Source organism: Stenella coeruleoalba, assembly GCF_951394435.1.
Source record: "Stenella coeruleoalba genome assembly, chromosome: 4".
NCBI classification, from domain to species: Eukaryota; Metazoa; Chordata; class Mammalia; order Artiodactyla; family Delphinidae; genus Stenella; species Stenella coeruleoalba.
In genome coordinates, this window is record NC_137149.1 from 146,240,547 (window position 1) to 146,262,990 (window position 22,444).

The following is a 22,444-nucleotide window of genomic DNA, read 5'->3' on the forward strand; positions in this document are numbered from 1 at the left end:
ATTCTCTAAATCTGTGAGTCTGTTTCTGTTTTGTAAATAAGTTCATTTGTATCATTTTTTTTTTAGATTCCACTTATAAGCGATATCATATGATATTTGTCTTTCTCTGTCTGACTTACTTCACTTAGTATGATAATCTCCTGGTCCATCCATGTTGCTGCACATGCCATTATTTCATTCTTTTTTATGGCTAATATTCCAGTGTATATATGAATATCCTAATAACCTCTTTATTCTAATAACCTAAATGGGAAAAGAATTTGAAAAAGAATAGATGCATGTATATGTATAACTTAATCACTTCGCTGTACACCTGAAACTAATACAACATTGTTAATCAACTATGCTCCAATATAAAATAAAAATTTAAATAAAAAAAGAAAGAGCTGCCTTGAGGAAGGGACTCTGAAACTGGAGAAGAGATTCCACTCCTCTGGTTCCATCACAGTGTGCGATATAAGAAGGACACTCATCTTACTTCTGTGTCAAAGAGAATAGCATTGGAGAAACTCAGTATCCACTCAAATGAGAAGTCATGCCAATAAAAAAAGTTGAATGGAAAATGGAATAGCATTGCCAAGTAGATGCGGCCAAAGCCTGTAAAGATTATTGGTACTGGGAGAAGTTCTAGCAGTGAATGACAACAAGGTGACCAGGAAAAGAAAACAGTATATGGATACACTCTGTAGTGTGTAAAAAGATAATTCCTCCACATGTATCACTGAGCACGTGGGAGACAGTCCTGAAGATGTCTTAAGATAAACGGAAAAAGAAATAATTGGGATGACTTGGAGATACAGGGGTAGCAGATGAGAAAAGTTAATAAAATTGTTGCTATTGGCACTTGTATGTTGCATTTGTACCCATAGCTTGGTGAGGTAGATCTATCACTTGCGCACGCGCGCACACACACACACACACACACACACACACGTGTACTAATTTAACCTAAGAATTTTGCATGGAAACATAGGAAAAATGTCTATAATTAACATAATAAATAGAAAACAGTGGTTACCTCTGTCTCCTGAAATGTTAGGTCAGTTTAATTTTCATTTACATATATTTGGCATTTTTTTCAGTAGTTCCATGATGATGAATATATATACACATATATATAATAGTTATATAATTATATACTATAATTTTTAACACATAAAAGAATGTTACTGAAAATAATGATAATCACATTTATTCAATTTTCTGAGTTTTATTTATCTTATTGCTGCTAAATATTACAATAAAAATTTATTGAAATTTCTTTATGTCTGAATAATTGTTTTTTGCATCAGGAAATGTTATGTTCATGTTCTCTATATTAGTGGGTATGTGGAAAGTGGGACGTTTTGAACAGTGAATAATGAGAAGAGACGTATTTGTTTTTAAAGCAAGAGACTCTGGTCAGGTGCAGATATTTAAAGAGAAAAAGTGTGAATAAGTGAACATGTGAAGCTGAAGAGAAAACAGTGAGACCTAAATGTTTGGATGACATGATCTTTTCTCTGTCTGTAAGCCCGCATTTTTTCTTACAACTTTAGGCTTTGGGTGTATGCATGTGAAAAGGGAACCTTAACTCCTGCACTGAGCTCCCTTCTCCAAGAACCAACATCATAGAGCCTTGTCAGGTTGAAGACACAGCTCAGTTGTGCTGAAGCCTACGAAACACGTTCTATAGACTGACTCAGCTTCCCCAGAACCAGGTAAGAGCTAGTATCCATCTGCTTTTGCAAACAAAATGATTCGATAGGAGGATAGACACTATATGCTTCTGAGTTCAGAACAGCCATGTGGCGAGAAAATATAATTATAAATATTCAGATATTTCCCCAAGATCACAGACAAACATACCTACACACGTGTGTGTTATAGGTATAGAGATTCTCTCTCTCTCTCCAAATAAATAAATAAATAAAGTATATATACACACTTTAAATACTATCATACTATATGTATACTTTAAATACTTATTATAAATATGTTTATATAGATTACATATAAATTATATATATTTATATATTTTCTTACTTGAGAACTGTAATACATACGTAGAGATTGAGAGAGGAAGTATAGTTATTCAAAGTGGAAAGGTAAGAGTTAGAGCAAGTTAACAGAAAAAGAAATGAGAAGGGGATTGGCATAAGATATTTTGATTAAAACAGGTACCCAACTTTTTCCGTAATTACTCTGACATAATTTATTTTATTTTTTTCTATTTGCTAAAAAGATATAGGATAATGTTTACTGGCCCATTATATAGATACGTACACACATATGTATTTATATATACTATACATATAAATATACGCATATATTTATATATACACATATATATCTGTATATCCATGTGTGTGTGTGTTTAACTTCTAAAGGATTATACATTGACATTTTGCCACTTGAAGTTAATCCTACTAAAATCTTGCTTTTGGTGAAAGACATTACAAAAGTACAAATCTGTATTATAATTGGAATCTCATTTAAATATCCTAAGAGATTCCATAAACCATAGAACAAGCCAGTAGTCCAAATTGAATGTTTAAGCATCTACTCTGTTTTCAAATTACTTTTAAAAATCACTGGGTTCATGTAATTTTGCAATCTTTTTTATATTCCAAATTTTGAGTGCATTTTTTTAAATGATGAAAGTTTATCCATATTGCCAATATGTTACCTTTGTATTAGGTTCTTATTTCTTATAGAAGCTCATAGACTCTGTGCCACCCAGTTGAATTACCTAAATTTTAACATTCAGGAGTAAGTCGCTGAAAAGCCACGTGGTATTGAATTGTAATTAGATATTTAACAGAGAGCTCATAGATTCCACAAAGTAGTGACGACTCCAGTCAGAGTGCACACTACTTTTTAATGAAATTGTATAGTTGTTGTCTAAGCACTTCCAGAAATATGCACTAGGCAGTTGATGATTTCATATTTTTTTTAAATTCAATGCCTATCAAAAGGTAATATGTATTCTTCAGAACTAAGGAGCCCACGAGCCACAACTAAGGGGCCTGCCTGCTGCAACTAAGACCCGGCACAACCAACCAAATAAATAGTTTTTAGAAAAGGTAATAGGTATTCTAGCATGAAAAGAGACTCTAAAATTAAATCTTGGCATAGTTATTGCATTAATAAGGCAGCTCTAAAGCAGTGCGGTATGAATAGTGTGTTCCTCAAGTAATTATAAGAATATAAACTTCGTATCACTGAAATGACCCACTAAATTAAACAAATACATCTTAAAGGTAAATTTGTATTTTCTAATAATGTGCAGAAAATTTTTTCAGAGCCCCCAGTTTGTCTGTAAATGTAGCATGTTCTCTGCTTCACTCTGCACAGAGAATCAGAACTAGAGCTTCCACTGCCTCTAACAAGATGTGCGCACCTTATCCCCTAAAAACTAGAAATGTTTTCTCAAAGTGACTTCTTAACAGACGTTATTTAATAGCATGAGTCATATAAAATTAGAAACTGAAAAAAAGTTGCTGGCATTTACAAATGCTCGTTTATTAAACAAAGATCTGAATGCTACTGGTGTTTTCAATAACTTCCTTATTCTTTTTTCTTTACTAATTTGTTACACATAGAAAAAGAACATGAAAAGACAACTGCATAAAAATTAGTTGCATTATGTTAAGGAAACTGTCAAGCTGAAAATCAGGTTTCATTTTCAAGATCATCTTCCCTGATTTCGTTTTTTGAAAATGCTCCTAAATGAAGCTTTATGGTGACCATTTTACACTGATTAAATACTATAATCCTCTTATTTGTGCAGATTTGGGCAGGTCCCCTGTGCTCCTCACTTTTATTAAACATAATATCTAATGAAGCTCATGAAGTGTTTTGGGGTAATTATTACTTATAGTCTGAAGTGAATTTTAGTTCCAACCATTTACATTTATGTGCTGAAACTAAATGATTAATGTGAATTTTTACACATTTTTAGATTTAATTTTTCAGAGTAATGAAACTATAAATTTTAAGCTCTTGGATCTTCTTATCTCTTATTTAATTCAGTATGTAATTGAGAACAAGCTGGTAATTTAAATCGATTGGCTGTTAAGCCACACTAATATATTTAAAGCAAAAGATCTGACTGGTGTTCAAATCATAAAAACAAATTTGAAAAAAATTTTGATAATTTATAACATTAATTTATTTCCCCAAAATAGTATTACAATATTTTTACCCCTTCAGTGTTCTTATATAGCCATTTCAATCTATGCAATACTTCTTAGAAAAAACAGATTTATTCAATGTCTAACGGTTATTTACAAATGTGGTTAATAATTCTACACTCTTCACTCGATCAGCTGTAGAGAAACATAAGATTCCTGATCATAACCACACTGAAATAATCATTTTCCATAAATTGGGAATAACCATAGACCTATCCAAATTCCTATTAAAGCTTCTAATTCTTATCCAACTGAGAAAGCATCTATAATTAATTTACCAAATGATTATTTGGATTATTTTTAAATACATGGGTTATTAATAAAACAAATATAGGTTTATAAGCATTAGAGCAACAATAAAAAAAGCAATTAAGCATAACACACAGCTTCCATTTTTTTAGTAGAGTTTATTTTTTTTAGAACAGTTTTACATTCACAGCAAAACTGAGTCAAGTACACACAGACCCCGTGCACTTCCAACCCCACCTCACGTACAGCCTCCTCCATTATCAACATCCTCACCGGAGTGGCACACTTATAACAATTGACGAGCCTATGTTGACACATCGTTGTTGCCCGGAGTCCATAGGCTACATGAGTGTTCACTCTTGGTGTTGTCCTTTCTATGGGTTTGAACAAATCTGTAATGGTATGTGTCCACCACCATGATATTATGTATGCAGGTACATATATCACAGTTTCACTGTCCTAAAAATCCTCTGTGCTCTGACTATTTCGTCCTCCTGACCCCAACCGGGCAACCATTGATTTTTGACTATTTCCATAGATTTGCTTTTTCCAGAATATGGTGTAGTTGGAATCATACAGAGTGTAGCCTATCAGGATTGGCTTCTTTCACTCAGTGATAGGCATTTAAGGTCCCTCCTTATCTTTCCAGAACTCACTTCTTTTTCACATGGAATAATATTCCACTGTCTGGATGGACCACAGTTTATTTACACGTTCACCTACTGAAGGACGTCTTGGTTGCTTCTAGGTTCTGGCAATTATAAATAAAGCTACTCTAAACTTTTGTGTGTAGGTTTTTGTATGGGCATAAGTTTTTAACTACACTGGGTAATTACCAAAGCATGTGATGGCTGGAATGTATGGTAAGAATATGTTCACTTTTGAAAAACCTGCCAAACTAGCTTCTATGGTGGCTGTACCATTTTGCATTTCCGCCAGCAGAGAATGAGAGTTTCTGTTGCTATACTTTGTTGCCAATAATTTGTGTTGTCAGTATTTTGGCCATTTTAACAAGTGTGTACTGATATCTCAATGCTGTTTTAACTTGCAATTCTTTAATGACATATGATGTTGAGGACCTTTTTCATAAGCTTATTTGTCATATATATATATATATATATATATATATATATATATATATACACACCTTCTTTTTTTTTTTTTTTTTTTTTTTTTTTTGCGGTACGTGAGCCTCTCATTGTTGTGGCCTCTCCCGTTGCGGAGCACAGGATCCGGACGTCTGGGCTCAGCAGCCATGGCTCACGGGCCCAGCCGCTCCACGGCATGTGGGATCTTCCCGGACCAGGGCACGAACCCGTGTCCCCTGCATCGGCAGGCGGACTCTCAACCACTGCACCACCAGGGAAGCCCGGTTGCATTGTTTTAATTTGATTTAGAAATAATTTCAGACCTATGAAAAATTGTAAAAATGAGATTATTACAAAGAAAACACATACTCTGCATGGATCAAACTAATATTTCCTTTTTTTTATCATTTGTGCATGTGTATTATTTACACACACACACACACACACACATACACACACACACACTTTTTTCTGAAACATTTGAGGTTAAGTTACTTACAGCATGACTCTTTAGCTCTAAATAATTCAGTGAGTAGTTCCTAAGAATAAGGATATTATTTTACACAACCACAGTATAATTACCAACCCCAGTACACTTAACATTGATGTGTCATTTTAATCTAATTACTCTCCATATTCTAATTTGGTCAGCTTACACAATAATGTCTTACATAGTATTCTTTTTTCTTCAGTATAGGATACAGTCTAGGACCAGGTGCTGCTTCTGAGAAAAATAACGTCTATAAGTATATTTCCTAAAATATACCTCTATTAGTACTTTTGCATCCCTTCATTTTGTTTTTGTTTTAATATTTGGTTTTGTTTTAATATTTGGTTTAATATTTGGTTTTTATATTGAATAATTTTAGATTCATATGCAGTTTTAGATTAGAAATTAGACATTTCTAATCTAAATTTCTAATCTAAAATTCTAATCTAAAATTCTAAATTAGATTTAGAATCTAATTTTAGATTCATATGCAGTTGCAAGAATAATATGGGTTCCTTTACCCAGTTCAGTTTCCACAATGGTAACATTTTGCAGAAACATAGCCCAGGTTATTAACAAGTACATTGACATTGCATGCAATCAAAGGTAAAAAAATGCATGATTATATATATAACATTCTTGAAATCACACAATTATAGAAATGGAGAACATATTAAAGACTTTTAGGAGCTAGAGACAGGAGGATGATGAGGTGGGATGTGAGTATTGCCATAAAAGGGCGAGGGCAGAGATCCTCCTGGTGATGAGACAAAATAGTATTTTTGAAAGGTCAATAAGTTTCTCCAAAGAATAGGTCAGAAGATCTGTTACCTTCAAATGTCACAAACCTCAAGGAGGTTCTCTAAGGGGAGAAGAGTCTTTGTACACAGAATTGGGTTAGTCAGATTTATCCAGATGTTTCTATACCTCCTAGTTATTGAAGGCAAAGAACCCACACTGGGGTAAAAGAAAATGACTGTGTGTTTTCAACATGCCTTGATCGTAAGAAAAATGTAGGTGAATAATAACTTTTCACAGTTAAAAAGGCAAAACAAACATGTATGTACTTTAGTAGAGGCAGAAAACTCAGAGAGAGCTCGTACTTAAAGTTAATACTGATTACTTATTTTTCTCCCCGATACACCGAAACGTGGCTTTATTCGTGAAAGCTCATATAGTTGCATCTGTAAATCAAGTATGATCTAACCACCCACGCGTGCACCTTATGAGAACTAAATACTCCTGTTAAATCCTCTGTCATCCAACTAGAATATATTTGAAAGCAATTATAGTCATAAGAATGTTCTTGTTGACGAAATTAAATTCCTTTCCTGATTTGCTTTGTGTTACGGTATCTACTTATCTAAATCCTGAAGATGAGAACCTATAAGAACTGGATAATTTGTTTTATCCCCCTTCCTTTTTTAAAAACTTTAAATATCCCTGCATCTTATTTTTAATTCACTTATTTCTATTCTTAATTTACATGAGAAAAATATCTTATCAATAAATATTGATAACAAAATCATCAATAATAATTAAATGCTAAATCATAGTGGCAAAAATGGTTGTGTCCCAAAGGATGCAGGAGCCAAACCACGTATGTTCACATCTTGGCTCTTCCGTTTAGTACCTGTGTAGCCTTCAGCAAGATGTTTGAGCTCTCTGTGCCTCAAGTTTCTTTTTGGCAAAAACAGAAAATAATTTTTCCCTTTCAGGGAATTTTTGTGAGAAGTAATGGAATGAACGATGAAATGCCATTAGAATCATGCTTGGGGTATAACTAGTGCTCTAAAAATATCATTTTTAAATCAGAAATATAACTACTTTGTCAATTAAATAATAAAATATTGGGCTTCCATGGTGGCGCAGTAGTTGAGAGTCCGCCTGCCGATGCAGGGGACACGGGTTCGTGCCCCGGTCCGGGAGGATCCCACATGCCGCAGAGCGGCTGGGCCCGTGAGCCATGGCCGCTGAGCCTGCGCGTCCGGAGCCTGTGCTCCGCAACGGGAGAGGACACAGCAGTGAGAGGCCCGCGTACCGCAAAAAAAAAAGAATAGCAGGTCACACCCAAGGAAAATAGAAGGAATAAATGATAAAAATAAGAGTAGAAATCAATAGTATAGAAAGTAAATGTACACTAAAGGAAAGGCCAAACTTTAGTTGTATAGAAACTTTAATGAACCTAATAAACTCCCACAAAGAGTAATCAAGAAATAGAGAAAACATGTTATTCACATTAGGAATAAAATTAGGGTATCAATACAAATCCTACATATATTAAAAGGATGGTTAGGGCACATTTTGTACAACTATTTTTCAACATATTTGAAATATGCCTGAGGTGTATAATTTTAAAAATGCAACTCACAAAAGTGACAAAAGAGGACATTGAAAATCTGAATAATCTATTGTCTTTAAAGAGATTGGCTAGTTTAAGTTCAAGATAGTGAAAAAATTCACTACATTTTGGCGGAAGCATCTGCAAGCTATTGTAGCCGATTTTGCAGTCTACTAAAGATTTTTAGCCTCTCACTCCACACAGCTTGTTAATTAAGCAAATATCTTGTTGGGAAGTTGAGCTTATTTTGAAGAATTCTTTCTTTCCTGGCTGGTCATTCTCTTCCAAGAAGCTTTTTTAGATTGTCTTAACACCCTATTCCAGAAGAATTTTTCTATTGTTATATGTATTTTGAAAACTTTCCACTTAACTTTCATAGAAAAAGCAACCATACAGTTGCTTAATATAGTTGCTTAAACCATAAATATAGTTTAACTGTATTTTTGTACAAATGTATCAGTTCATATAATATTTAATTAATTTTTATGATTGCCATAGTAATCATTTGATACCATTGTACCTATCGTTTTGTTAATATACAATTCTTTCAACTGATCAATGCAGAATTGCATAGGCTTAAGGAAGATTGACCTACTAATAAGGGAAAATGAGTATGATGGGTATCCAATCAATCTGTTTTACAAAGGGAATAGGGAATATCAGTCAATCTTGAAGATTGACCTGAACAGCTAGAAAGGTAAGACTGTATTAACTGAGATGGGCTAGAATGAGAGTAAAATAAGTTGGAGCTGAATAATGAGGAATTTCATTTTGAGCATGCTATGTTGAGATATTCAACATCAAATGGAAATGTCAAGTAAGCAGTTGGGTATTTGAATTTTGATTTCAGAAAAGGTGTTTGGGATGTAGACAAAATTTGATGATTCCACCTTATGGTGTTGTTTGCAACCATGAAATTTCATTTGATCACCAGCAGAGTGAGTGTATTTAGGGGCTACAAGCAGATCAAGAAAGAGCCCATGACTCCTCCAACATTAAATGGTCATAGATAAAAGGAAAACCAAAAAGGAAACAAAACAAGCATCCAGAGAATTCAAAAGAAAACCAGGGAACTTGTAAGATAAAGAAATGTTTCAAGGACATGTCCTCTTTAACATGACACACATATTGGGACTTCCCGGGTGCACCAGTGGTAAAGAATCCACCTTCCAATGCAGGAGACCTGGGTTCGATCCCTGGTTGGCGAACTAAGATCCCACATGCCATGGGGCAACTAAGCCCGTGTGCAACAGCTTCTGAGCCCACGCGCTCTGGAGCCCGTATGTCACAACTAGAGGGAAGCCTGTGTGCTACAACTAGAAAGAAGCTTGTACGCTGCAACAAAGATCCTGGGTGCAGCAACTAAGACCCGACGCAGCCAAAAAGAGAAAAGTAAAATAAAAAATAACATGACACATTGATACAAGAGAAGTCATACTAATCGGTGCTATAGAAGTGTTCATTTTGTTTGACTCATTTTACTATCACAGAGCAGAAAACACGTCTTTGCCCTGCATGTTCTAAACCAATATTTTCAGGCCACTTCATTAAGGATAAGAGAGTAGAATTTTCCAATTTCTTTTTACTTAAATGTAGACAAATAATAATACAAATTATCAATAACAAACTGAAATAGAAAGAATATTTACAGAACAATCAGTATGAATGTTATATATTTACAAAGCCCATTATTTTAAAATTTTATTAATATCAAATAAGAATTACAACTGCCATGCTTTTCCAAAGCACTTTTATTTCCATTTTAGGTGTTGGATAAAAATATTAAAACTGGTCATATAATTATTAAAATTAATTAAAATACCATCTGCTTTGAAAGTTTTATGTAGGTTACAGAACTTAGAATGCATATATATATATTTTTATATTCTAATGAAATATAAATATACAGTTATATATTGTGTATAAGCATATGTAATATATGAATATATATTATAAATGTATGTATGCATCATTCACATGCACATACGAAGATACATATATTACACAAATGCAAAATGTAAAGAGGATACCTAGAGAGAAAAGAAATTGAGAAAGGAGGAAGGAGGAGGAAAAGGGAGAAATGTAAATAGTACAGAAAGTATGAGAACAAAAGTCAGAAAAAACAGCATAAGAGAGAATACATTGCATTAAAAGCTGAGTTGAGAAACTTGCATGGCTAAATTCTAGCCTCTGAACAAATGTTGTCATGAAACAATAAGTAACAATTTACCTGGACTCTTTTTAGGCTAATGAGTCTTTAATCTTTACTTTTACACCATATTAATTTGGCATATTTATTTATCACCCTAATGAGAGAATCAACTTTATACTCTGCTTTATTACAAATTTTAGCTAACTCGAATATTAAATACAAATTCTCAGTTCCTTTAAAAAGATAAAGTCAGACAGTATCAGTGCTGAATAAAGCAGAAAAAAAAACAGCTTTAGTCCCTTCTGGTCTTATAGCTTTTGATTTGTTTATATTCATTAGTCCCCTTTCTTTCTATTTCAATGTGTGTTCCGTATTTCAATTCAGATTATGTCTTCGTTTGTAGATATCAACATTATAAAGATGTTTGAATTCATCCAATTAGGTCTTCCCCGGGCCTTCAGTTTAAAGCCAGTAATTCATAGGCTATTACCGCTTAAGTGCCTAAAGGGACCACAGTAGAAAGGAAGTCCCTTTGATGTTTTGGATAAAATAACTCAGCTGGAGTGCCATACTTGCTGTTAATTGTACCTGAAGAATGGTTTATGTACTCACCCTTCATGTATGGCTTCATAAAATTTAATTCAAATGTCTGAACAGAAGAAAATCAAAAAGTCCCACATCAGAGAGTATTGATTCAGAATGAGCAGAGCTGTCTCAACGAAAGCAAGTCCTGTGAATTTAGATGTTTAGATGTTTGAATGATTTTCAAGGTTGATTCCTACTCCTTCAAATCTTTTCAAGAGCATAACAAACTGAGCTAAAGGAGGGCTCTGCTGGGAGTGACTTCAAAGGTTAGCATTTCTTTTCACTGTCAAGCTTTCCAAGTAAAAGGATGAAACCACAGCGACAGTGGGATGAGCAAAATTTTACCTTTGTTGCATCTATTTGATTTGCATTTATGTTTACGAAGTATAGATATTATAGAAGCAAAGTAAAACCTACAATGCATAGCTGTGAGGTAATTTTACTCCATTTGGTTTCATGAAAAGAATCTGTGGACTAGATTACTGATTTTTAGCAGTCTATTCAGCATCTGAATAAATGTATGTCGAGGCAAATGGTAAGTGGTATATAGATTAAGAATATTTAAACTAGTTCAGACTGCGTAAAAACCATTACTGTGCAGAGGAAAGAACAAAACCCAGAAGAAAAAGGACATGGCTCTAATTCTACCTCAATCACATGTGGACTTAAACAAATATAACCTTGCTTATGTGATTTGCAAAAGTAAAGGGTCACTTTAGTTTTTCTAGCTATATTTTCAATGTGTTAGTTATCTTTATCTTTCTTGTTATAAAATAATTCATGTTTATAAGGAAAAATACAAACTGCATATACAAAGAAGACCTCAAGAACTCATTACTTATAGATAAGCAGTGGTGATTTTTTTTTTTTTTTTTTTTTGCGGTACGCGGGCCTGTCACTGCTGTGGCCTCTCCCGCTGCGGAGCACAGGCTCCGGACGCGCAGGCTCAGCAGCCATGGCTCACGGGCCCAGCCGTTCCACGGCATGTGGGATCTTCCCGGACCGGGGCACGAACCCGTGTCGCCTGCATCGGCAGGCGGACTCTCAACCACTGCGCCACCAGGGAAGCCCAGTGGTGATTTTTTTGCTTTTATACTTGTAAATCTTTTTTCTAAGCACGATTATGTGCATCTTTTTAATTAAAAATATGTCAGTGTACTGTTTGTAGATTTTTTATTCAAAATATAAATTATAAGTATTGACATTTTGTGTTCATTTGTAATGATTGCAGAGTATTCTGCTCTAGAATAGTCAAATTTAACAAACCCTTTATTGTTGAACTTTCAAATTGCTTACACTTTTTTTTTTTAACATCTTTATTGGAGTATAATTGCTTTACAATAGCATGTTAGTTTCTGCTTTATAACAAAGTGAATCAGCTATACATATACATATATCCCCATATCCCCTTCCTCTTGCGTCTTCCTCCCACCCTCCCTACCCCACCCCTCTATGTGGTCACAAAGCACCGAGCTGATCTCCCTGTGCTATGCAGCTGCTTCCCACTAGCTATCTATTTTACATTTGGTAGTATATATATGTCCATGCCACTCTCTCACTTCATTGCAGCTTACCCTTCCCCCTCCCCATGTCCTCAAGTCCATTCTCTACGTCTGCATCTTTATTCCTGTCCTGCAACTAGGTTTTTCAGAACCTCTTTTTTTTTTTTTTTAGATTCCATATATATATGTTAGCATACAGTATTTGTTTTTCTCTGTATGACAGACTCTAGGTCCATCCACCTCACTACAAATAACTCAATTTCGTTTCTTTTATGGCTGAGTAATATTCCATTGTATATATGTGCCACATCTTCTTTATCCATTCATCTCTCGATGGACACTTAGGTTGATTCCATGTCCTGGCTATTGTAAATAGAGCTGCAATGAACATTGTGGTGCATGACTCTTTTTGAATTATGATTTTCTCAGGGTATATGCCCAGTAGTGGGATTGCTGAGTGGTATGGTAGTTCTATTTGTAGTTTTCTAAGGAACCTCCATACTGTTCTCCATAGTGGCTGTATCAATTTACATTCCCACCAACAGTGCAAGGAGGGTTCCCTTTTCTCCACACACTCTCCAGCATTTATTGTTTGTAGATTTTTTGATGATGGCCATTCTAACTGGTGTGAGGTGATACCTCATTGTAGTTTTGATTTGCATTTCTCTAATGATTAGTGATGTTGAGCATCCTTTCATGTGTTTGTTGGCAATCTGTATATCTTCTTTGGAGAAATGTCTGTTTAGGTCTTCTGCCCATTTTTGGATTGGGTTGTTTTTTTGATATTGAGCTGCATAAGCTGCTTGTATATTTTGGACATTAATCCTTTGTCAGTTGCTTCATTTGCAAATATTTTCTCCCATTCTGAGGGTTGTCTTTTCATCTTGTTTATGGTTTCCTTTGCTGTGCAAAAGCTTTTAAGTTTCATTGGGTCTCATTTGTTTATTTTTGTTTTTATTTCCATTTCTCTAGGAGGTGGGTCCAAAAGGATCTTGCTGTGATTTATGTCAGAGTGTTTTGCTTATGTTTTCCTCTAAGAGTTTTAGAGTGTCTGGCCTTACATTTAGGTCTTTAATCCATTTTGAGTTTATTTTTGTGTATGGTGTTAGGGAGTGTTCTAATTTCATTCTTTTACATGTATAAATTGTTTACACTTTTAACTGTTATGTAAAAACTTCAAACGTCTTAATTATTTCAACTAATTTAATAAAAGTGGAATTTCAAGGTAAATGATTATACAATTTCTATAGGGTTTTCAAATATTTATTTAGAGTTTCCCATTAAGAATTACTGTATTTATTTTGTGCTCTCCTTTTAAGTAGTGCGGTTCAGAAGGTACAGGTGCTTTGAGGAATATTTCCTCCCCTAGTTCTGTAACATTACTTGTTAATGCATATAATTATATAGGAGATGAAGTGCCTTAGAGATGTTCACTTTCACATATTCTTTAGGTAAATCTGTAAGTATTTGATACATTTTATTACACTAGGCTACTGTAAGAAGACCTAAAATTCTGGTCACGTCTTTGCTGCCAAACTATCAAAAAAATCCAGAATCACCTGGGAATATTTTAGTCTTTATGGAAGTATGTTTGCCTCTGAAAATAGAAATTCCCTTCCATTTCTGGGGACACATATCTCTGTCTTCGGCTAAAGGCCATTTTGAAGGGAATACAAAGAAAGATCATGAGATATTGTAATATAAAAAGGATTTTCATGTGGACAGAAAATATATTTAGCCATTCTCCTAGTTTTTATTATAAAATCATTTTAATTATTATTAAAATGTTAAGAAGTCACACCAGCCTCTGTCTTTTCTATATCATCACAAATACTGTGATAACAATGTGTTAATAATTATTACAAAATGTTTTCCCAAATTATTTTCCAGAAATCTCTAAAATTGTATATTCCAATTAGCTGTATGTAGGATTGGTCTTTCTCCAAAATTTTTGCCAACACTGGATATTATCATATTTTCAAAAATCTGTCAAATCAAAAAATCCCTTATATGTGTTTACTTCTAAGAATTTGCCCCCCAAAATGCTGTATTATGTAAATAAATGCAGACTTCTTGAACATGGAACAAATGTTTCCATAGAGTTCAATCTGTAGCAAAATCTTCCTTATCAATGGAAGAAAATTTTATTACTAATATATGTCAAGTATAGCAAAGAAAGCATGATACCATCTGTACATCTGATTTCATTTCTGCACATTCCTATGCAAAAATCTTCCCATTAAGATATGAAATAAACAAAGGCCAAAGTGCCCAATTGTGAACATATTAAGAGCAAGTAGTAATTGAAATATATGTTAGGGTAAATAAAATATACATTCTTCTAGCTTATTATCTTGCAGCTATTAGATAATTTGCTTATAAGAAGCTCTAATTAGGAGCTACACAGCATAGGGGAAAATTTTAGTAATAAGTGAAAATTGGGAAAAATAAATTGCTTTATTTGATAACAATATTGATAGACATCAATAATTTCCGAAAGTCTATAAATTTAATTAGACACAAATATATGAAAGGACCCATCTATGAATAAAATTAAAAGTTTGTTAAAAATTATTAAGAAAATTCAAACACCTCCTTCCCAAAACAATAAAGAACAACTTGAGAAATTTCACAAATAAAAAAATACATGGAACAAAATAAGTGTAAAAAGAAGCATAATCTTCTTTTAGTATAAAAGTATAAAAATTTTAAAAATACAGTCACAGAATTCCACTTTTTCCTAAAAATGTTATTCAAGGTATATAGAAAAATGGATCATCAAGTTAAATTGCTACCACAATTCTTTTATCAAAACTATTAAAGTGTGTCCAAAGATTTTATGTCCAGAAATGTAAACTAATGACTCACAAAAATATGTACCAAATGATTTGTGTTTACTGTGGGATCATTTCCAGTGTCAATAAAATAATAATATAAACCAAAATATCAGCCTACAGGGCTTTACTGGACACATATGTGTCCATTCACTGAATGCAACTCTAAACAAACATTAAAATGTTAATATAGATTTTTATTAAAATATTAATATAGAGTATATTAAAGATCAACATTTATTACCAAATGAAAAATGGGTAACAGACCAGTATGTGATATAATTCAAACATAAAATATTTAGACAAACACATATAGTTTTATAGAATAGTACTGGAAGAACATATACCAAAATACTAAGCATAAACATCAATGCATGTTATAATTAAAGGAGTTTGTTTTCTTATTTGTACTTCTCTATATTGTCAAAACATTCAAAAATAAACATGATTATTATAGATTTTAAAGAAGGTTTATATATGTTTTAAGCAATAGTAACAAGAATAAAATATACCTCTAAGCTACTTTGTTTATACATTTAGAATTTACTTTGATAAACATTAATATGCAATGTTAAAAACATGAGGATATTAAAATTACCCTTTTATAGACTCTGAGAACTATTAATTTTTTCTGCTTTGAGAAGAATTTGTGAACTGAAGCATTCTCCAAAAACACTACTCACTAAGAAAATAATTCACAGGTCAAGCAATAGCATACCTGGAATAGTCCATATCACCTTGTTTGTCAACTTTAGATCATTAAACTCTGTTTCAATGTATCTACAGTGCTTCCTTATATATTAGTTATTTGAGACCCTTTCTTGTTTCCTATCACAAACATTCTTTTCCAGTAGAATTTTAATTTCCCTGCAATTTTTCAACCAGTTCAGTCTTCAGTATAATGATATAATGCTTGGCCATTTGCTTTTAAATGTGATTCTTAAAGGGGAATGAAAAACTGGGGGAAAATGATGAGACAAAATTAAATCATTAAACTGAGATTTAGAGAATATATTTTCTTCCCTCTATGAATATAAAGTAAGTTTACTTAAAAAGTTTCTAGTGAAGGGGTGGGATAGAGAGGGTGGGAGGGAGGGAGATGCAAGAGGGAAGAGATATGGGAACATATGTATATGTATAACTGATTCACTTTGTTACAAAGCAGAAACTAACACACCATTGTAAAGCAATTATACTCCAATACAGATGTTAAAAAAAAAATTCTAGTGAAAAAACATATAGGAATTACTCTTTTCTTTTAATTTGATACTCTTATTCTACAGAATTCTAATGAAAATTCTGGTGGCTTCATATAACTGTTAACAGAAGATCAAGATTAACAGTAAATAGTTTCATAGGGCTGAATGATAATTTTTATGACTTTTTGTCTGAAATATTACCTGTTTATTTAAACTTTGTTTTCCAGATATAAGGAAACTTTTCACCTTAAGCTAATTATGACTTATAGAAATCTGGTAAATTTTGACTTTGTAAGCAGAATTAAAACATTCATCTTTTCTCTCTACTGATCCCTCCAGAATTTGGAAACACTTTGTGAATATTCTTATTTTCATGACCATGTCATCATTTGCATGAGTTCAACAAGAATCTATTCTCCTTGTAACAGATCACAATTGAAACATTGATTATATTACAATGGTTTTGACTGGGATGCCATATTTCAGAAAAATGCAAAGAATCAGATATGATCAGACAGCTTAAACAACTAAGGTGAACTGTATGGAGCCATAAAGCCCAGTAGAAAGACAGCCCAGTGCCTTGCTTACAGGGTTCCCAGCAATCTTACCAGCTAAATAAGAGAAGTTACTTCCTGGTAGTTACAGGACCTCAAGATATTTCAGGGACCTCAAGAAGAGAGGAATCAACACAAATTTGTAGGTATTTCTGGTAGAATATAGTGGCAAGTCCTTGTAGTGAATTTCCTCCACAGGAGAGGCCTTTTTAAAAGTCAATCTGAGATTCTATGTGAAAAGTTCTGGCAAAATAAATTTTAAAGAGCATATACAATCAATTGCTATTCTTGTTACACTTATGTAAAAAACCTGGCCAAGTTTATGGAAACCAGACTTATTTTGCAAACAAATTAGTCTGAGTGTGGCTACATTTTGTAGAAATGAGGGTAATTTTAGAGAAAAAATATGTTTCAGTGGATATTAAATTCTAGTGTTTTTAATGGTGTTTGAGATTTTATGTTTACTGCCTAAGACTCACTTCCAAATGGCTCCTTGTTACTGTGTTACATTATTGTAAGCTTTAACTGAATTATGGAAAGGACATTCTAAGCTTGTTTCTGAAGCTTATTATAGTAATATGTTTTTAGATGAAGATCAGGTGCCACGTGATGTGCAACCAGATTATGCATATTGGAAAAGACATCATTTAAAGGACTCTCTCCAACCTAGATGGAAGGACCCTGTCAGATACTCTTAACTAGCTTATGCACAGCAAAACTGAAGGGAATTGATTCTTGAACTCATATTTTCACTTAAAAAGGGCCCCTTCACTGAACTAGTCTATAAATAGGACTACTGACTTCAAACTCACCTTAAAACAACAGTCAGACAGAGAAGATATGACATCAGCATCATGGTGAGAAAAAGACCACATCAGAAACAGACAGCTATCCTAAGATGCTGGACCTGACCTGTATGATTATTTGTAGTGTTTTCTTGATTTTTTTGGACTTTTGCTTATTAATCAAGTGTTTTTATATCATGGTCACAGACCTATGCAGAGTTTAAAAATCAATCCAATCATTGGGCTTAAGTTCAATGATCTATATTCAGTACTTCTGGTTACCCTGGCAGATTTCTCCTCTTGAAGGCTCAGATCGAATGGTCCTTAGGAAATTTAATCTTTTTTTTTCACAGTCAGTGTTATTTTAATATGATATCTAATTTGTAAATAAAACAGTTTTCTAATTGTTTGAAGCCTTTGGTTAGGCAAACATTTCTTACACAAAAACCACAAACCATGAAAAATTGATAATTCTTGTAGCCTTCTTCAAAATTTAAAAAGAAAAAAAAAACTCTTTAAAAGCACTCTCAAATAAATGAAAAGATAAGCCACACATGGAGAGAATAGATATACAAAACATGTATTTAGTAAAGAGCTGTATTCACATTATAAACATATTTTAATCACTCAATAAGAGAACCAATAACTTAATACTAGGTAAAAGATTTTAGCAAACACTTCACTAAAGAAGACACACAGATGACAACAAAGGAAGACGCTCATCATTAGCTACTTAGAAAACGCAAATGAAAACCTCAGCAGATAATAAAACACAAGGTTGGCTAGAAGGTATAACAACTGGGACTTCTTGTCATATATGGCCTTTATTATGTTGAGGAAAGTTCCCTCTATGCCTACTTTCTGCAGGGTTTTTATCATAAATGGGTGTTGAATTTTGTCAAAAGCTTTCTCTGCATCTATTGAGATGATCATGTGGTTTTTCTTCTTCAATTTGTTAATATGGTTTATCACATTGATAGATTTGCGTATATTGAAGAATCCTTGCATTCCTGGAATAAACCCCACTTGATCATGGTGTATGATCCTTTTAATGTGCTGTTGGATTCTGTTTGCTAGTATTTTGTTGAGGATTTTTGCATCTATGTTCATCAGTGATATTGGCCTGTAGTTTTCTTTCTTTGTGACATCCTTGTCTGGTTTTGGTATCAGGGTGATGGTGGCCTCATAGAAGGAGTTTGGGAGTGTTCCTCCCTCTGCTATATTTTGGAAGAGTTTGAGAAGGATAGGTGTTAGCTCTTCTCTAAATGTTTGATAGAATTCGCCTGTGAAGCCATCAGGTCCTGGGCTTTTCTTTGTTGGAAGATTTTTAATCACAGTTTCAATTTCAGTGCTTGTGATTGGTCTGTTCATATTTTCTATTTCTTCCTGATTCAGTCTTGGCAGGTTGTGCATTTCTAAGAATTTGTCCATTTCTTCCAGATTGTCCATTTTATTGGCATAGAGTTGCTTGTAGTAATCTCTCATGATCTCTTTTATTTCTGCAGTGTCAGTTTTTGCTCTCTCTACTTTGATACAACATTATACTGGAAGTTCTAGCTAGGGCAATTCAAGAAGAAAAAGAATTAAAATATTCATTTGGAAAGAAAAATGTAAAATTATTTCTAGTTGTAGATGATATGTCTATTTATATAAAAAATTCTAAGAAATCCAATGAAAATCATTAGAAATAATAAATAAGTTCAGCACATTTGCAGGATATAAGCTCAATACACAAAATTCATTTGTATTTCAATACGCCTGTAATGAACAATATGAAAATGATTAAGAAAACAATTCCATGTACAACAGCATCAAATAGAATAAAATACTTAGGAATAAATTTAACAAAGGAAATGCAAAACCTGTTCTGAAAATTTGAAAATATTGTTGAAAGAAATGAAAGGAAATCTAAATAAAATGGGGAAATCTCCCATGTTTATGTATCAAAATATTTGATTTTGTAAAGATGGCAATACTCCCTAGATTGATGTACAGGTTCAATGCAAATCTTATCAGAATCTCAGCTGACATTCTTGTAGAAATTGACACACTGTGAAAAGATTGTGCTACCAAAAAAATGGTTATTTTTAATAGAACCAATTAGGCCTTTGCAATATCGGAGCAGCTCTCCTTTTATCAGCTGTAGGTCAAAAGAAGCAGAAGCCAAGTGCATTGGGTATCCAGTGACTATCTCAAAGGCTGCGAGTTTATGTGTTCCAATGGGTGGATCTAAATCCTAGAAGCACCAATGACAATACCTTTGGCCAAGGTATTTGGAGGGTCTCTGCAAATTTTGCTAATTGAGTCTTAGTAATGTCATTAGTTCATTTGACTAAACAAGAGGGATTGAGAGTGGTAAGCCTAGGTATAGTGTTGTAAAACTGGCCAAACAGCACAGACTTCTCAGAGCACTTGGCCAGTAAAATGGGCTTCTCAAGCACTGTGAAGTTCCAGAGGAGTTTCCCAGGTAAGAATAATCTTCTCCAAAGAGATTTTAGCCACAGAAGAGACAGTGGCCTGTCTGTAAGGGAAGGCTTCAGTTCAGTGTGACAACATACAGACCATGATTGAGACACGTTTATATCCATCAGACAGAGGAAGTTGTATGAAATCCATTTGCCAGACCTTGAATGGTCCACTAGGCAGCTGAACATGCCTGGAAGCAGTACAAACAGTCATCTCTGGGTTGTACTTTTGGCAAGTGGGACAAGTGAGGTAGACACTTTCTGCAGCCTTATGTTGCTTCCACAACATTCCAAAACCGTGAGCTATTCTGAAAGCATATCTACTATCTGTACAAATATTGGCAGTTTTGTCTTTGGCTGAAGTACAAGCTTGTGTAAAAGTATGTAATTGAGTCTGCTGGGCCAAAGTGGCCATAGGTAAAAAGCCTATCTTAGCAGCAAGAGGAGCTGTAAGAGCATATCCAGCATGATACTTGCCATTGTCACCTTTTAAATAAGAACCATCAATGAACCATGGTTCATTCATCAATGAATCATGGTTCATTCATGGTCAGCAATACCCAAATGAGTTTCCTACCGATCATTATAAGGAGTCAGGAGGTGAGCCATCAGCATTAAGCACCTGTGAGGGAATTCATCCGTGATGCAGAAAAACGAGTAACGGGGTTAAAGTTACTACAGAAAAGAGTCACGTGAGGAGTTCTTATAGGTGGTGACGTGGCTGGCTGAAAATTGTTGAGAGTGATGAGAAATTCAGGCAGGCTTCTACTGCATGAGATACAAAAATGGGTTCAGGGGATCCCAAAGTAATGTTCTTGGTGGTCCTAACCTAAAGGACAGTGGCCATGGTGGCCCTAAGGCCAGGGAGGTATCCTCCTATCATAGGGTCCAGTTACTGGCTATAATATCCTGTGGGTTGATGGTGGTCCCCACCTTTTTGGGTGAATACCCCAGGGACATTCTCTCCCTTTTCATATACAGAAAAGGAAACAGGGCTTCCCTGGTGGCGCAGTGGTGGAGAGTCCGCCTGCCGATGCAGGGGATGCGGGTTCGTGCCCCGGTCCGGGAAGATCCCACATGCCACGGAGCGGCTGGGCCCGTGAGCCATGGCCGCTGAGCCTGCGCGTCCGGAGCCTGTGCTCCGCAACGGGAGAGGCCATAGCAGTGAGAGGCCCGCATAACGCAAAAAAAAAAAAAAGGAAACAGAGAATCTGACAATTTGCATGTCCAAGGGCAGGCGCGTTCATCAAACTCTCCTTTAAATCCTCAAATGCTACCTTGTCCTGTTCATCCCATAAAGTTGGATTGGGGTGGTTGTTGTTGAGTAGAACATACAGAGGTTTGACTATAAGAGAGAAATTTGGAATCCAATACCAACTAGCTTGAGAAAAGCTCATAGCTAGGACTTAATTTTGAGTTTGGGAAACTTAGGACACCATGAAATTGACCTGGCTCTAGGTATAGCCCTTGTTCTGATATCAGATGCCCTAAATATCAAACGTGGGTTTGAGCAAATTGCAATTTTTTTTTCCCTTGGTGACTTTATGTCCCTCTAAGACTAAAAGCTTTAGCAAGTAAGTAGATGCTGTTTTCCCATGAGGAGGCTTGAGAAAGAGAAAAAAGAACGAAATCATCCATATATTGCAGCAAAGTAGAACCCTTAGGGAACTTTATATCATCTAGACCAGCCTTCAGAATTTGTGAGAAATAAGGACTCTCAGTAAATCCCCGAGGCGTCACTGCCCAGGTAAATTGTTTTTCTTCCCAAGTGAATGCACATAGGTATTGGCAAGCTTCATCAACTGGAATACTAAAGGATGCACTGCATAAATAAATTATAGCAAAGAATTTGCTTCCAGTAGGAATGGATTTTAGTAGGGTATGAGATTAGCAATAACAGGGTGTCAAGGATAAAAATGTTGTTTATTGCTTAGAGATCCTTGACAAATCTCTATCCTCAGCCCTCAGATTTTCTCACTGGTAAAATGGGAGTGTTACAGAGGTTAGTACAAGGTGTAATGATAA

General features: G+C 34.4%; 1 long non-coding RNA gene across 1 annotated transcript in view; it reads left to right on the forward strand.

Annotated features, from left to right (window-relative positions):
- LOC307186170 overlaps positions 1-22,444 on the forward strand; it is a 220,796-nt gene that overhangs the window by 168,156 nt on the left and 30,196 nt on the right. Inside the window, exon 2 of the long non-coding RNA XR_013828261.1 lies at positions 1,539-1,700. This is a non-coding gene — a long non-coding RNA (uncharacterized lncRNA). The remainder of the gene's footprint in view (positions 1-1,538; positions 1,701-22,444) is intronic.